At 45.0% G+C, this 16,006-nt stretch overlaps 1 protein-coding gene across 3 annotated transcripts in view; it reads left to right on the forward strand.

Annotated features, from left to right (window-relative positions):
* The window catches only part of ACADSB (acyl-CoA dehydrogenase short/branched chain), a 36,701-nt gene that overhangs the window by 2,060 nt on the left and 18,635 nt on the right, over nt 1-16,006 (forward strand). Inside the window, exon 1 of one of the 3 annotated variants that reach the window (XM_042908911.1) lies at nt 8,638-9,562. The exons of the other annotated variants lie outside the window; for them this stretch is intronic. The gene's annotated coding sequence lies outside the window, so the exon portion shown is untranslated. Of the gene's footprint in view, nt 1-8,637; nt 9,563-16,006 lie in introns of those variants that run through there. 3 annotated transcript variants of the gene reach the window in all.

The following is a 16,006-nucleotide window of genomic DNA, read 5'->3' on the forward strand; positions in this document are numbered from 1 at the left end:
GCCTGTGGGCTCAGAGGAGGGAGCGGTATACAGGACCATTAGGGGAGAGACAGCCTCTCTGGGAGCTGGGTTTAGATTTTAGGGGAAAAAGAGAATTGGGAAAGACACAGCAACGAAAGGGCCTGGGGAATTTTAAGGAATTTTGGAGTTTATCTTTTAGGTTGTTGAGGGGCCTTTGAAGGTTTTCAGCTTTGGAGGTACATAGCTATAATCTAGTTTTATTGCTGTCATAGCAAGTGGTACGGAGGGTAGAGAATTGCAAATTAGGGCTAATTTTGGTCCCTGATATCAAAGACAAATGGAAAGCCAGATTTTAGTGAGAATTTTCTATAGACCAGGGACAGCATCTTACATCCACCACCCTGTATACTGTTCCTATTAAGCAAGTCTTAGTGGCTTCATTTCACAGCTGAGGAACTGGGGGGTGGGAGGGGGAGGACGGTATTCAAGGTGCTCTTGTCACACAACAGTCAGGTCACAGCTTGGGCACTCAGCCATGCCTGCCTTCTCAGAAGGGCTCTCTTATCCCTGCACGTGCATTAGAACTAACATGTCCATTTTGTTGGGGCAACCTGGTTTGTGGGGAATTGACCTAGTCTACCTGTGGTTCCAAAGCATTTTAGGCAACTTGATGTTTTTCAAGGGATCATTTTAAAAACGTATTTTTGAGGTGATTCCGTGTTCAGTTAATCCTATAAAGGATTTCTAGACTTTCTAGGACTTCTAGAAACAGGCCTTGGAATCAGAGCACTGGAGTTTGAATCCTGCCTACCACCTCTTAGTTTGATGACCTGAACAAAACGAAAAGGATTCATTCTGCTTTAGACTTCAGACTTTTAAAAGTGTGAATTGAACTTCTAACTGGAAGCATTTTGGAAGCTGATCAGGAAAGGGATCCGGAAACTAGCCAAAAAAATCGGAGCAGAAACTAACAGAAAAATCAGATATAGGTCTGAGCCTTTGGAGTACATCACAGACCATGTGGGGTGAATGCGGAAGACAGGCAAAGTCAAGACGAGAATTAATGTCTCGATTTGTGACAAATACACTTTATTCAGAGTAAGAGCAAAAGTACAAGCACAGCTCGTGCTATGTAAAGAAAACAACCCAAAGGGAGCAGAGGCGTGATGGAACTCAGGGCCAGCTTATGGAGATGCTGGAATGCACGTTGAGGCAGCGTGTGAACTGGGTCTGTTTAAGGCTAGAGAACTGCCTTAGGTTCGTAGGCTCCCTTCCCTCCTCTTACTATCCACCTGCCCCTGCAGGCATTTTAAGTGTGCAACTCCTGGTCTGGAAGTCGGGTCTCTTGATTGTGGTTTAACTGTTCTTTCTGCTACCCAACCTGGTTTCCCTGAAAAGGAGGGAAATTCCCAGTACCTGATAAGGTGTTGGACCCGAGTTAATGGCACAATTAAAAATTTTTAAGTTCATTGATAATCCCACCCTGTAAGATTTCTTTGGAAATAGAAGCCGTTTTGGAAAGAGAACTTGTTGGCCTGGCCAAGGCCATGTAAAGGTGAACAGGTCTCCTTTATGCTGATTTCCCAGCACTTTGCCCTGTCTTGGTTTATTTCACCCTCTCCTGAGACAGTCTCTGTCTATTCTTCTAGAAAGTGGTGGCATTGTTAGGAACCTTTAGATACTGGAGGAGGCGGAGACCGATGGAAGGGAAAGGTTACCTTTTTAGTAGTTCTGGAGAACACCTGGAACCAAAGCTGCTGTTTTTGGAGAAAGCAAGCAGAGGTTAAAGAGGTTCTGGTGTAGAAGCTTTGGCTCGGGGATAGGAAGGCAAAGAAAGGATCGATTTAAAATCTAAAATGAGATATGTAGTACTTAAATCATCTTAAAATAAATACCCTAGAGTTAGTTGGAATTCTCTAAGAGGTCTGTGTAGAGGAAGACGGGAGTCCTTGAGTTGTTACAAAGTGGAGAAGAAACATTGCGTCATCTGCTGTACTGAAGAATTTTTTTATAACCATTACTGACACAGTGGCATTAATAAGCAAAGCCTCTTATCTCCGCGTCTTCTCACATTTTGCTGTAAGGGAAACTAGCTGTCTTGGAAGAATTCTCCCTCCACCTACAACAGAGCCTGAGAAAAATGTGGCCAGCTGATTACATAATAGGGCCCTCTCTGTGTTAACCCATAAACCTGCAGAACTATTTATATACCATGTTGCTCCTTCTACCCCAAGGAGCATCAAAACATCCCAAAAATCACCGTTCTTGTTTTGATTAGGTTAATTAACAAGCAGTGAGCATAATTACACACCTTGGCATTTAACCTTGAGCTCATATTTATTATACGAGACCTTGGCACGGAGGACCTGCCCCTCTTCACTCCTACTTCCTGCTTGAAAACTTCTTAAATTTACATGTTTTAGAAACAGGTACAAATGATAAGAGGTTCAATGTTCAAATGTCTATTCGTTAAATTCTTCTAGATTGTTGACATCATCTTCATAAGCCATGTGAATTTCTGTCATGGTAAAGCTATAACATTTGGTTTCTCTAATTTTAAAGTAATTTGCTTAATTTAATTGGGGGGGGACGGCACTAGAATTTTTTAAAATGTTATTTTCAGTAGATAATTATAGGTTCTCATGCAGTTGTTAGAAGTAACACAAAGAGATCCTACATACTCCTTTTTTCTTTTTTTTTTTTTTTTTTTAGAGTGTGTGCAAGGGGAGGAGGGGCAGAGAGAGAGAGAGAGAGAGAGAGAGAGAGAGAGAGAATCTTAAGCAGGCTCCATGGCCCATCGCAGAGCCCGATGTAGGGCTCGATCTTACAACCTTGAGATCACGACCTGAGCTGAAATCAAGAGTCAGACAGTAACTGACTGAGCCCCCAGGCACCCCCTCCCTGCATACTCTTGATCCAATTTGTCCTAGTGGTAACACCTTATAAAAACTACAGTATAGTATCACAACCAAGATGTTAACATTGAGACAATCCATCACACTTACTCAGCTATCTCCAGTTTCACATGTAATTTATATATTTTGTCCTGCGCAGTTTTAATCACGCATATGTTTGGGGATCCACAACCACAGCCAAGCTACGGGACACTTCCAACTTCACAAAGATCTTTTGTGTTACCTTTGTTTATCCATCTGTATACGTGTATCATTTCAAGAATGTTAGATAAATGAAATCATCGATTTATAACCTTTGGGATTGGCTTTTTGCATTCAGCATAATAGTCCTGAGATTCGAACAGGTTATTGCCAAGCTGTTGCCGACGTGGAGAGCTTGCTTCTTTTATTGCTGAGCGATATTCCATTTTTCCGGACTGAAAAACTTTTCCTCTGCCCTCTTGGGTTCTGTAGCTGGAGTCTGGAAATTAAACTGACAGAAGACATTAACTCAAGGAAAAGGTTTATTTCGTATGAGTAGGGGAGCCAACAGAAGAACTAGCTGGCTCTTTCAAAGGTTAAAGTTTTCGTATCTTAGGGAAAAGGAAAGGGGCAGAAACTGATCCTAAGAGAAAAACAAATAGGGTTCTTTTAGGAAAGACAGATGAGTTTTTAGGAGAACAGACAAGAGATAAGAAAGTTGGTGATAATATTTGTCTCCACAAGTATTGGTGGTCTTTCCATAAAACTCCCCCAAGAGAGGATTTCTGGCACCCTCCTTTCCCCAAAGTTACTGCTTTGAGCCAGATCAGGGAACCTCCGAGAAGACTTTTTTCCTACATTTGTTGAATCTCAGATGTCTTCAGATTAAAACAATCTTTCTGCCAGCTCTGGGGTTCCAAGTGGGTCCCCACGCCTTGAGTGATATACCATTGGGTGCTTAACCAATCATCCAATGGAAGACAGTGTGGTTGCTTCCAGTTGACTATTTTGAATAAAGCTGCTGTATACATTGGTGTGCAGGTTTTTGTTTGAACTTAAATGTTCATTTCTTTAAAAAAAATTTTTTTTAAACATTTATTTATTTTTGAGAGACAGAGTATGAGCAGGGGAGGGGCAGAGAGAGAGGGAGACACCAGAATTCAAAGCAGGCTCCAGGCTCCAGGCTCCAAGCCGTCAGCACAGAGCCCGACACGGGGCTTGAACTCACAAACCGCGAGATCATGACCTGGGCCAAAGTCCAGGAGCCCACCCAGGTGCCCCCTTAAATGTTCATTTCTTAAGTAAATAGCGAAGAACACAGTTGTGGTAATTGCATGATCGCAAAAAACTTGCTGAACAGGTTTCCAGAGTGGCTGTGTCATTTCACGTTCCTAACAGCAGTGTATGGACATCCAGTTTATCCTCATCCTTACTGTTAGGATGTCCTTGGAACCACAGTAGAGGGGACGGCCATCTTGCCAGTGCAACCCAACGAAAAGCCCCTAGTAGCGTGCCAGAACAAATTGGAGGTCAACCAATCACCGAGCGGTCAACCAATCACCGAGCGACAGCACGACCTGACACGAAAAAGGCCCACCCAGACCTAAACCCGGAACCACTGCAGCTTAAAAACCCCACCCCACCACACCTGGGCTCGACTTCCCTGACTCCTCTCTCTCTCTCTCTCTCTCTCTCTCTCTCTCTCTCTCTCTCTCTCTCCCCCCCCCCCCGCCTCCCTCCCTTCCTCCCTCCCTCTCTCTCCCTCCCTCCCTCCCTCTCTCTCCCTCCCTCCCTCTCTCTCCCTCCCTCCCTCTCTCTCCCTCCCTCCCTCTCTCTCCCTCTCCCTCTCCCAGAGTCACGGAACCTCGCCTTAGTTCCCGAATAAAGCCTTTGACTGCTAAAATTTTTTAGCCTCTGACTCCTATCTTTACCCTGCCTTACGCCTGACCCTAACACTTACCATCAGTTGGTATTGTTGTTACGGTTTTTATTTTAACCATTCTGGTTATATCTCGCTGTGCTGATTTACTTTTAAAATACTTTTTAGTTCCCAGCAGAATCGGAGAGTGGGATATTCTGGTTTGTTGACAGTTCAAAGATCCTTCTTTTAATATTACACATATTTAATTATATCATAAAATAATCTTATTTTACCCTTTCTTGATCTGTAAAGTTGAGTCAATGCTGTTAGAAAACCAGAGGCTAAAAATGATGTCGCTTAGGTTAAGGGCCGCACAGCAGTAAGCCAAGACTTAATACCTAACTTAACTGTAGTTTTCAACACCCCCCCACGCCCGCCAGCCAACCAGGAATGTAGCCTTTAACAGGTCAACTTGGAATTTCTTGGTCCAACTAGGAAATTTACTGATAGACCCTTTCAGCTCCCCTTAGGAGGGAGGGCAACCTTGCCTAAACAGTGCATTCCTTGTTAATAAATTACTTTCTTTTCTTTTTAAATGCTTTCTCTGCTTTTAAAAGCCTTTCTTTTATTTATCCCAGTGGCACTCCCTCTTGCTAGATGGGATGCTGCCTAATTCATGAATCATTGAATAAAGCCAGTTAGATCTTTAAATTTACTTGGTTAAAATTTTTTTTAACGCAAAAAGGACAAGAAAGTTACCGTCAAAATCTGCTTACCGAGGGTGAGCACCCTAATTATTTAGCTGTAGAATTACTACATGATTTTAATGGACTTGTGTGTCAAAAAGGACTTAGTGGGTACCTGGCTGGCTCAGTCACTAGAGCATGCCACAAGACAGAGCATGAGTAGGGGAGGGGCAGAGAGAGAGGGAGACACAGAATCCGAAGCAGGCTCCAGGCTCCGAGCTGTCAGCACAGACCCTGATGCAGTGACCTGTGGGGGAGGTCAAGAAGTGTGCTGGATGAGGATGGGGCATCGTTCAAAAGCTTTTTTGAACCTTGTTATTGTTCAACACAAAAAAATGTTTAAAGCCAAACACATTGGGGGCGGACGTGGCAGGGAGAGCAGGGATGCACATTCGTGGATCATTACCATAGACAAGTGAGTGGTTAGGCTTTTGAAAGGTTGCATTAAGAGGAGTTGACTTTTTACTTTCCAAGTCATGTGTGTTAAACCAGATTCCAGCCCAGGCTACACATGAGAATCATCTGGGGGAGCTTTCTAGAAATACAGAAGCCCAAGTTTCATCTTGAGCCCGTTGAATCAGTCTTCATTGGTATGGCTCTCTCTTTTTTTTGCTATCTCAGGGGCAACTCGACCCTAGTGGAGTTGGTGAATGTTCCCAGAATTGACCAGTTTCTTTAGTTAAATTACGTGCAACTATATTTGACAGGTTCCTAAGAAAGCCATAAAGTTGTTCTGCAGTATGATTTATCTAAAACCGAACCTAGCATTTTAAAGGCAAGCCTATTTCGAAAATCCAGAGCATACATGGATTACACATCACATACTTTAAAAAGTCGTAACATTAACATTTCATCAGTAAATATTTCTAATACACAAGAAAGTGCAGGAAATAATATAATTGGCACCCATATGCCCACAACCCACTTTTCCTATAGTTTTGGAGGTTAGTTTATCTGTTTAAACGTTTATTTTGGGGGCACCTGGGTGGCTCGGTCGGTTCAGCATCCTTCTTTGGCTCAGGTCATGATATCACAGTTTGTGAGTTCGAGCCCCTCTCTGTGGTGACAGCTCGGAACCTGGAGCCTGCTTCAGATTCTGTGTCTCCCTCTCTCTCTGCCCCTCCCCCACTCACGCTCTATGTCTCTCAAAAAATAAACATTAAAAAAAATTTTTTTAATAAATGTTTATCTTTGAGGGGGAAGTATAGGGGCAGGGGCGGGGGGTGGAAAGGACAGAGGATCTGAAGCAGGCCCTATGCTGACAGCAGACGGGCCGACACAGGGCTCGAACTCACAAACTGTGAGATCATGACCTGAGCCAAAGTTAGCTGGTTAACCGACTGAGCCACCCGTTTGTTTTTTCAAGAAGTGAAACAAACACTTGACAAAAACGGTGCCATTTCCACCTTCTCCACAGAGGGCACATAATCCTGACGCTGATGTGTATGCTTCTTGTTCATGTTTTTAAAACTTTTACTGCATCCGTGTGTTTCCATGAGAATATATACTATCATTTGGCGTGTTTTTAGAGTATACATAAATGCTATCATCCCAAACAAATCCTTTTTGCAAATTGCTTTTTTAACTCACTATGATATTTCCAAGATTTATCCCTGTTGCTATATGTAGCTCCCTAGTTCATTTTAACTGCTGTAAGCTATCCCATTGAATTATAGAGGAGGAGAAAATATTTTTCACTCTACCCTTATAGGTTCTTGGCTGAGATCCCTGTGTAATAAAAGACAGGTTAACAGGGAAAGACAAGCAAAGAAACAAACAAATTTAATAACTTGGATACCTTCTGTATAAATGGGAGACACCCAGGGAGACTGAGTAACCCTGAAATGGCCCAAGCCACCATCACTTTAAATACTGTTCCCAGCTAAATACAAAAGTTGGAGGGAGGGAAGTGCAGTTGTGGGAGGTTGCCAGGAAAAGCACCACTAAACAAGAGTGGGGCAGTTCGGCAGATTTAAGCCCTCCCCTTTTCCCTGCATAAGTTTCTAGGGACTTAGTCGTCCTACTCTTCCTGGTACAGAGAGGAAGAGGAAGACACCCTTTCACTTGATCTCCCTTTTAATGTAGCCAAATGTCTCAGTTTTGAGACATTCTCTTATGTCCGCTATTTCTGAAAAAGAGCCAGCTCAGGGGGGTGCCTGGGTGGCTCAGCTGGTTGGGCGTCTGACTTCGGCTCAGGTCGTGATCTAGTGGTCTGTGAGTTGGAGCCCCGCCTCGGACTCTGTGCTGACAGCTTGCTCAGAGCCTGGATCCTGCTTCGGAATCTGTGTTTGCTCTCTCTCTGCCCCTCCGCTGCTCGTGCTCTGTCTCTCTCTGTTTCTCAATCGTAAGTACACATTGAAAAAAAAAAAAAAAAACAGCCAGCTCAAGATAATCCTTAGGTCAGAGAGGCATATTTTGTGATGGCAAATTCTTTTCCACTTCAGAATCAGTACCCCACAACTTATGCATTCCTTTGTTGACAGATAATTGGATGTTTAATTCTTCACCTTTATAACTGTCACTGCATTGCTTGCAAGCTTATCCTCATGTGTATGAGCTAACAGGGAATTGCTGGGCCTTAATGTGTGTCTTGATCTTTATTGTCACTTCGGTAGTGATTTCTTTTTTTTTTTTTTTTTTTTTTTTTTTTTTAACGTTTTATTTATTTTTGAGACCGGGAGAGACAGAGCATGAACAGGGGAGGGTCAGAGAGAGAGGGAGACACAGAATCTGAAACAGGCTCCAGGCTCTGAGCTGTCAGCACAGAGCCTGACGCGGGGCTCGAACTCACGGAGCGCGAGATCATGACCTGAGCCGAAGTCGGCCGCTTAACCGACTGAGCCACCCAGGCGCCCCGGTAGTGATTTCTTATACCTGTTTTTACACTCGACCTACAGAGTTTAAGAGTTTCTTCGCACCCCTCCCCCCACTTTGTTAAAGAAAAATTATTCATGACCCTTGTTAAAGATGATGAAGAAGACTTTATTCAAGAAGGGACTACCGCAGGGGCGCCTGGGTGGCTCAGTCGGTTAAGCATTTGACTTCAGCTCTGGTCATGATCTCACAGTTTCCTGAATTCAGGCCCTGCCTCAGGCTGTCTGCTGTCAGCACAGAGCCCGCTTTGGATCCTGTCTCCCTCTCTCTCTTCCCCTCTCCGACTTTGTCTCTCTCTCAACAATAAATAAAAACATTAAGAAATAATTTCAGAATAAAAAAGGGTCTACATTGGATTTTGCGGTAGGGAGGGGAGATCAAGCCCAGTTCCAAATACAGCAAGGACAAGTAGAGTGGGAGTCAGCAGATGCAAAATCACTAAGAAACATTACAGGCAAGTGGGATTCTTTTGTGGGGGCAAGGGGGCAGACCACCCAAGGTAGGCCACTTTGGCATGAACGTTAGCGTGAGTTAAAAGCAACCAAAACCTGGCAGGTTCAGGTAAAGCTCTATACTTCCCCCCTTACCTGCCTGCTTATACCAGGAAGAAAGCTATTAACGGAGATTCCTCTTTACCTAAGAAACTCACCTGCATGATTGGGTGACCTCCAGACATCTTTCCCCTTCCTGCTTATGGCCTTGTCCCTTCTGTATGCTCAGATGTCTACCCCGTCCTTAGCTCATAAAAGCATCACGTCACCTGACTGTCTTTGGAATTTCCAGGTCTGTGTGGATTCAGTTGGACTTTCTCCTGTTAATCCTTCCCATCTCAGTTTGATTCTTAGTCCAGCTAGAAGGACCATGAAGGTTAGAAGAAATGCTCCCTCCCTGACACTTGGTAGAGTCACACTCACCAGCGAGGATTCTTGCTGGAGGCACGCTGTAGTGATCAGATACTGAGGGTGGGTGTTTTCACTAACCTGACCCAGCAGGATTCTTGCTAAAACTGGACTCAGCGGACCAAAGACAGCGCCCAAGGTCAGGGCCTAGTTGGAATGGACTGAGAGGAGCTGACTCATGTTTGGTTAAGGAGACAGCCTTTGTCCGACTTCCCCAACAAAGTGAGAGAGAAGCTGAAACAGGAGACTGAGGAAAAACTGACCAGAAGGAACGGGAAGACAATGAGAGGGGAGCATTTGGAAGGAGGAGGGTGTGCTCACCTGAACTGAATCTGCTGACAGCAAGTAAGTTGAAGCCTGGAGAGCATAGAGATGTTGGTGGAGGCCCTCCAGGGAGAGGTGCCCGTGAGCAGTGGGGGCACTGAGGAGGCAAGGGCAAGCAGGCAGTGCTCCGGCGGTGTGTGGCTGTGTAGGGGAAGGGGGGGGGGGGATGGTACTCCAGGTGGATTCGAGCAGGGAGAAATGGAAAAATGTGAGAAGACAAACGTGATGGCTAAGGATCCCGTGAAGGTGGGGAGGGGTGGGATCCAGAGAGAGGTAGGGGGACGGGCCTCTCTTAAGAGGAGGGACAGCATTTACATTGTAAGAGGAAGAAAGGACAGGAGGGGTGGCCCATGCAGGGCCCCGAGTGGATTGGGTGGTAGGAAGTTGAGGTGTTCACTGTTTGTTGGCATTAATTTTCCTGGTAGAAGGTGAGATCGTCGGCTGACGGTGAGGGGCAGAGCTTGTGCGTGTCGAGAGAATGTCATCATTTCAGAGAATGGGAAAGGGCCTAAGTGGAGGTAGATGACTATGAATTTAGTTTTGGATGAGGCCACACGTGTGTCTGTGTCCTCTGTGCCCTGGATGCCAGTGCAGAGAGGTAGCTTGCTGGAGCCATTCTTGGCTCGAGTTGTGATGGGAAGTGCGGTGCAGTAGATTGGGGAAGAAGTGGATGACGAGAAGTGGGGAAGAAGAGGTGCATCACGAGGAATTTGGGGGTGAGGCAACCACTGTATGACGAGCGGCAGTGGTGAGCACAGAGCTCTGTGCGTCTGGCCAAACCCAGTGAACTGTATACTCCAAAAAGTACATTATACCAGGGGCACCTGGGTGGCTCAGTTGGTTAAGCGTTCGACTTTGGCTCAGGTCCTGATCTCGCGGTCTAGGAGTTTGAGCCCTACATCGAGCTCAGAGCCTGGGGCCTGCTTCAGATTCTGGGTCTCCCTCTCTGCCCCTCCCCTGCTCACACTCTGTCTCTCAAAAATGAATAAATGTTAGAAAAAAATTTTTTAAGTACATTTTACCTTATGTATAAAAGAAAAATTGAACCGGGCTCCTGGGAGACTCAGCCGGTTGAATGTCCGACTCTTGATATCAGCTCAGGTCATGCTCCCAGGCTCGTGGGATCGAGCCCCCCGTTGGGCTCCACGCTGAACATGTTGCCTGCTTAAGATTCTCCCTCTCTGCCCTCTCTTTCTCCACCCCCCCCCAATAAAAAATAAAGTAAAATTGAACTGGGTATAAGGGGAAGATGGAATGTTGCTGTGGCAAATGAATCTAACGATATTACAAGTTGTGATACTGAGGTTTATAATAAACACATGCCGGGTCTTCCTTCAGGGTTCCTGGCGCATAGCTCCCCAAACCCTGGGAATTTCCTAGGCAAAAAGAGCAAAGAGCATCTTTCATGAAAATAATTGGGATCCTGTTTGCAATTCCTGAAATAGTTTGAGAGCCTTAAAGGTGAAATGGGTGCCTTGTTACTCCTACTGGACCCCCTTCCACGGCACTTGAGTTTCTGTCAATGAGATGACTTCTAGACTGCAGCAAAGGGTGGGGGCTGGGTTCCTCGGGAGCCACTCTTGTGATGAGATGGTTGGGCCTTTCAGTTTCACACCCCCCACCCCCTCCACCAGGCTCCTGGGAGGGAAGAGGGGCTGGAGGTTGAGTTAGTGGCCAATGGCCAGTGATTGAATCAATCTGGTCTCCGTAATGAAGCTTCCATACAAACCCACTGGGACAGGGCTCGGAGAGCTTTCCGGTCCATGAGCACAGGGAGGTGCTGGGAGATGGGTGCCCGAGTAGAGAACACAGAAAGGTGTGCTCTTTCCCCACACCGCGCCCTGTGCATCTCTCTGTGTGGCTGCTCGGGAGTTACGTTCTTTGATGATAAATCAGTAATCCAGTAAGAACAATGTTCCTCTGAGTTCTGTGAGCTGCTCTAGAAACCTTAATGAACCCAAGGTACTAGGAACCTGCAATCTGTAGCCAGTGAGTCTAAAGCACGGGATGGCCCGGGCTTGCCAACTGCTGCGTGAAGTGGGACAGGAGCCATCTTGTGGGACTTGAGCCCTTGACCTCTGGGGCCTGACACCGTCTCTGGGTTGGGAGAATTGCTTATTGGTGTGGGGAACACCCCCACGTGTTGGAATTCGTCCCAGAATTATTACAGGACAGTCACATCATCCCACACAGGGGGCGGGGAAGAAAGAAGCCGCAGAAACCATGTTTCGATTGCCAAAGACAAAAAGGCCTGTGCGCAAGCACAGATTTGTGTCTCGCAGTGGTCTGGGTTAGCAGTTCTGAAACTGTTGTAAAACGTGTACTAAGTTTAAACAAGTAAATCATCCTAGGTCTCGAGAGCCAAGTTTCTCACTGTCGGAAAGAAGTTACCAGTAAGAAAAGAAAACTGGGATGTGAATTCTGTGGTTCCGGGATGAAATCCAAGCAGGAAAGGGCATGTCTTCTTGCACACATGCGGGAAAAAGAGCTGGGGGCACATTTGGTGGGAACCTCTTAATATAGACATTTAAGGTGCAAAGCCCTCCACGTTGCATTGGAACACTTCCTCGGGAAGAGCCTAAGCGGGGCTTCGCAGCTTCGCAAACTTCTCTCATGTGTCCTCCTTTTTACCTTTCACTAATTGTAAAAGCCCGTAGAACTGAAGCACTCTAAAAATGTTGGGAACAATATTTCGTTATGCTGGAACACGATGGATATGTTCCATATATAACAGATGTAATGGATTTAGCAAAAAAAAAAAAACAAACCTACCAGTCAATCCACAGTCAAGGGTTCTTCACCTTTTTGTGTGCCATAGATGAAAGGTACACAGCACTGTAGTGAAATTTAATAGACCTTTTCTCAAAATGTTTTAAAATACATAAAATATACAAGACACAGGAAGCCAGTTATGAGAAAAGTTATAAAGATATTTTTAATTGTGATATAGTAATACGTATTTCTTAAGATCTGGCAGCAGCTCTGTAGTTCTGAAGTAGTAAGGAGCATCGAGATATTTGCACCAATTTATTTGATACGAAAATATCTGTAATTTCTTTTGATGACAGAGCCACAGATAACTTGTAACTTGTTGCCTCCGTTTCATAACTGAAGGAAATGCTTTATTTCTATTAGAGGTTAGTGAGATAAAGATATAATTTCCCCCATGCAAGTTCATGGACTTTATTGTTCCGTCCACAGGAGTCTACAGACCCCAGGTCTGATCATCAGTACTTCTAAGGGCAACAGAACTCTGGTCAGCCGAGTAGGAAACAGATCAGACTCACGTTACGGAAAGTATTTGGCAAGGCATAAATAACTATTATTCCATTCAAGGAGCAATTGCTGCCCTGTACAAAAAAATGTGATGATGTGGTACAATGGGTTATAACTGTGGAAAATCATTTTGATGGAGTGGACACCAAAGCCGCACAGGCTGAGGTCAACACTGAAGGGCAGGGGACAGTCGAAAATCATCATCGAAACCTTGGGCTGTGCAGTTTAAAGGCGAGGCCAGGAAATGTTTCCTTTATTAAAGACTGTCATATTAAAAGGAACTTTTTTTTTTTCTGCCAAAAAGGAGAGGTAATAACGTTCAATGCTTTGGTTCCTAAGGGATTCCAATCCCTTAGCACACAGCCACTGTATTTTATTATCGCATCTTCCTACGTTTGTATGCCCACTTTGTAAAGGACCTTTGCCTCTGTTGTCTTGTGAAGCTAAAATAATTGCTATGTGTCGAACACTTTGTCGGTAGCAATTTTGAGGCTAAAGCGGGTCACGGTTATGTCAGCAGGAAAAAATGGGTATTATTGTCATACCTGCTGGCTTCTTAAGTTTCTCAGTGGTGGGCTTTCTGTTCAACTCCAGTACAAAGGTGATACATTGACTCAGAGACACAAAGAACTCTGTAGGGGGTCTGGTGAAGTAAATAATCTCTTCCAGAAAGAAGAGAGGTGGGCAATGTGTTGGGGTTTTAAAATGTAACAGGCGAGTTTCATGATCATTTTGTGGAGGAGATTAGTCAGCTCATTCATTCATTCCAACATCTCTGGACGGTCCCATTACAGGACTCACCGCCCCCCCCCCCCCCCCCCGCCCAACCACTGAGCAAAACATACCCTTCCACCTCCATAATTCCATTCCTTCTCCCAGCCCGTCCCTGGTGCCTGCTGTCACCGATCACGCTCTCTCCTGCTCCTACTTAGCACTCTGCTGCCTTCCTCAAGCCCCTGTGCACCTCCCTTTCTCAACCCCCCTCTCCTTACCCGTGATTCTTCACCTGTGTCATCAGGAAGAAGACACCACCTCATGTATCCCCCTTCCTTCTTTCTAGTCCAAAGTTTTCCTCTCCCAACTGTGTCTTTTAACAGGAAGAAAACGTTCCGCGCAACTTCGCCCTAAACTATCTGCCTCCTGATTGCGCAACTTCGCCCTAAACTATCTGCCTCCTGATTCTGAAAACGAAACAAATGAATTACAAAACTGAACCACATTTTTCTTCCATGTGGCCAATGTGTGTTTCCCCCCTGAATCTAGAGCAGAGCACATCTGTACCTGGGCACATAATTGCAAAGATTGACCCGTAGGTGGGAAAGATTAACAGTGGTTTCAAACACAGTGACTTGCTCCTTTTTTCTCTCACTCACTCCCGTTTTTTACTACCTTCTTTTTAATCCTGCAAAACTTGACTTTTTTTTTTTTTTTTTTTTTGGCCTGTTCCATGAGCCATATCATGTTCTCCCTTATGCCCTACACTCTCTGGCAATTGGCAGGTGCTCAGAAAGTTCATTTTTAAATCTCGTTGAGTAAAAGGAACACACGAATTCTTTTTTTATTTTTTATTTTTTTTTTATTTTTTTTTTTTTTAACGTTTATTTTTGAGACAGAGAGAGACAGAGCACGAACGGGGGAGGGGCAGAGAGAGAGGGAGACACAGAATCGGAAGCAGGCTCCGGGCTCCGAGCCATCAGCCCAGAGCCCGACGTGGGGCTCGAACTCACGGACCGCGAGATCGTGACCTGAGCCAAAGTCGGACGCTCAACCGACTGAGCCACCCAGGTGCCCCAACTAATTCTTTTTTTAAAGCAGCTTAATTGAAGTATAACTTACATACCATGACATTCACTCCTTTAAAGTGTGTAGGGCAACGGGGTGCCTGGCTGGCACAGTTGGAAGAGCATCTGAAGCTGGATCTTGAGGTCACGGGTTCGAACCCCACGTTGGGTATAGAGATTACTAAAAAATAATAAACTTTAAAAAAATAGGAAAAATAAAGTGTGCAACGCAATGATTATCAGTAAATTGACAGTTACAGAATCATCACCACAATCCAATTTAGAACATTTCCATCACCCCCCAAAAGATCATTGTGCCCTTTCTTGTTTTGTTTTTTAAGTAGGCTCTACACCCAGTGTGGGGCTTGAACTCACGACCCTGAGATAAAGAGTCACGCGCTCTACCAGGTAAACCAGCCAGGAGCCCATCATTGTGCCCTTTGTAACCACTGCTCCTTCTCACCCCCCCAGCCCTAGGCAGCCGCTGCTCTACTTTCTGTCTCTGTGGATTTGCCTTTTCTGGAAATTTCATGTAGATAGAATCATACGATCTGTGATCTTTTGTGGCTGGCTTCTTTCACTTAGCATGTTTTTACGTTCAGGAAAAGACTGATACCTTATCTGTTTCCCTTGCAATAGAATTCTACAAAATAAAATTGGAAAGGTATGGCAAGTATTTAAAATTCGATGACTTCTTTTTTGTACAAAATTGGAGCAAATCCATTGTTTAAGCAGAATTGGCACGTTTGAAGGATTTGGGCCACTGCGGCAGGGAGATACACGAATGGCAAGAAAAGCCAGCCTTGCGGGTTAACTCTGTTACTACTGCCACAGCTACCTCTGGTAGGACCCCCACTGCTGTGTTCTTAGGGGCCCGAGTAGAAATAGTCATCACTGTTTATTGAGCTCTTACTATATGGCAGGTGCTATGCTAAACCCTTCATGCAGATTGTCTCATGAATCCTCACAAAACTCAAGGGATTATTATCTACATTTTGCAGGGAAGGAAACAGCCTCAGAGGTTTTAACTGAGGCTGAAATCACTTGCCCAAGACCACATAGCTGGTAAATACCAGATGCTAGGTTTGAAACTAGTCCAGTCCTTGCAGACTATAGAGCCCATTTTCTTAACCCTTATGCCACATTGTCTCTTACTAATGAGAAGCTGACAAAACAAAAGTAGCCTCAGGAATCAAAAGAGGCTGGCTTCTGCAGCCAGTAGGGCAGGGGACTCTCCTCCCCCACCCCTGCTCAGTTGCCCTGTGCAACCCACCCCGCTTGAGAATGCTCTTTGCTCTGGTCACCCAGTAGTGCTTTTATATTCAGGTTTCCCCTTCAAAGAAGCCCATGGAATGCAACATTTTAAGAATGAGTTCCACCTAGAAAGTTCTGTTTCCTTGAAGGTAAA

The sequence above is a fragment of the Panthera leo genome, chromosome D2 (assembly GCF_018350215.1).
Source record: "Panthera leo isolate Ple1 chromosome D2, P.leo_Ple1_pat1.1, whole genome shotgun sequence".
Taxonomy (NCBI): Eukaryota; Metazoa; Chordata; class Mammalia; order Carnivora; family Felidae; genus Panthera; species Panthera leo.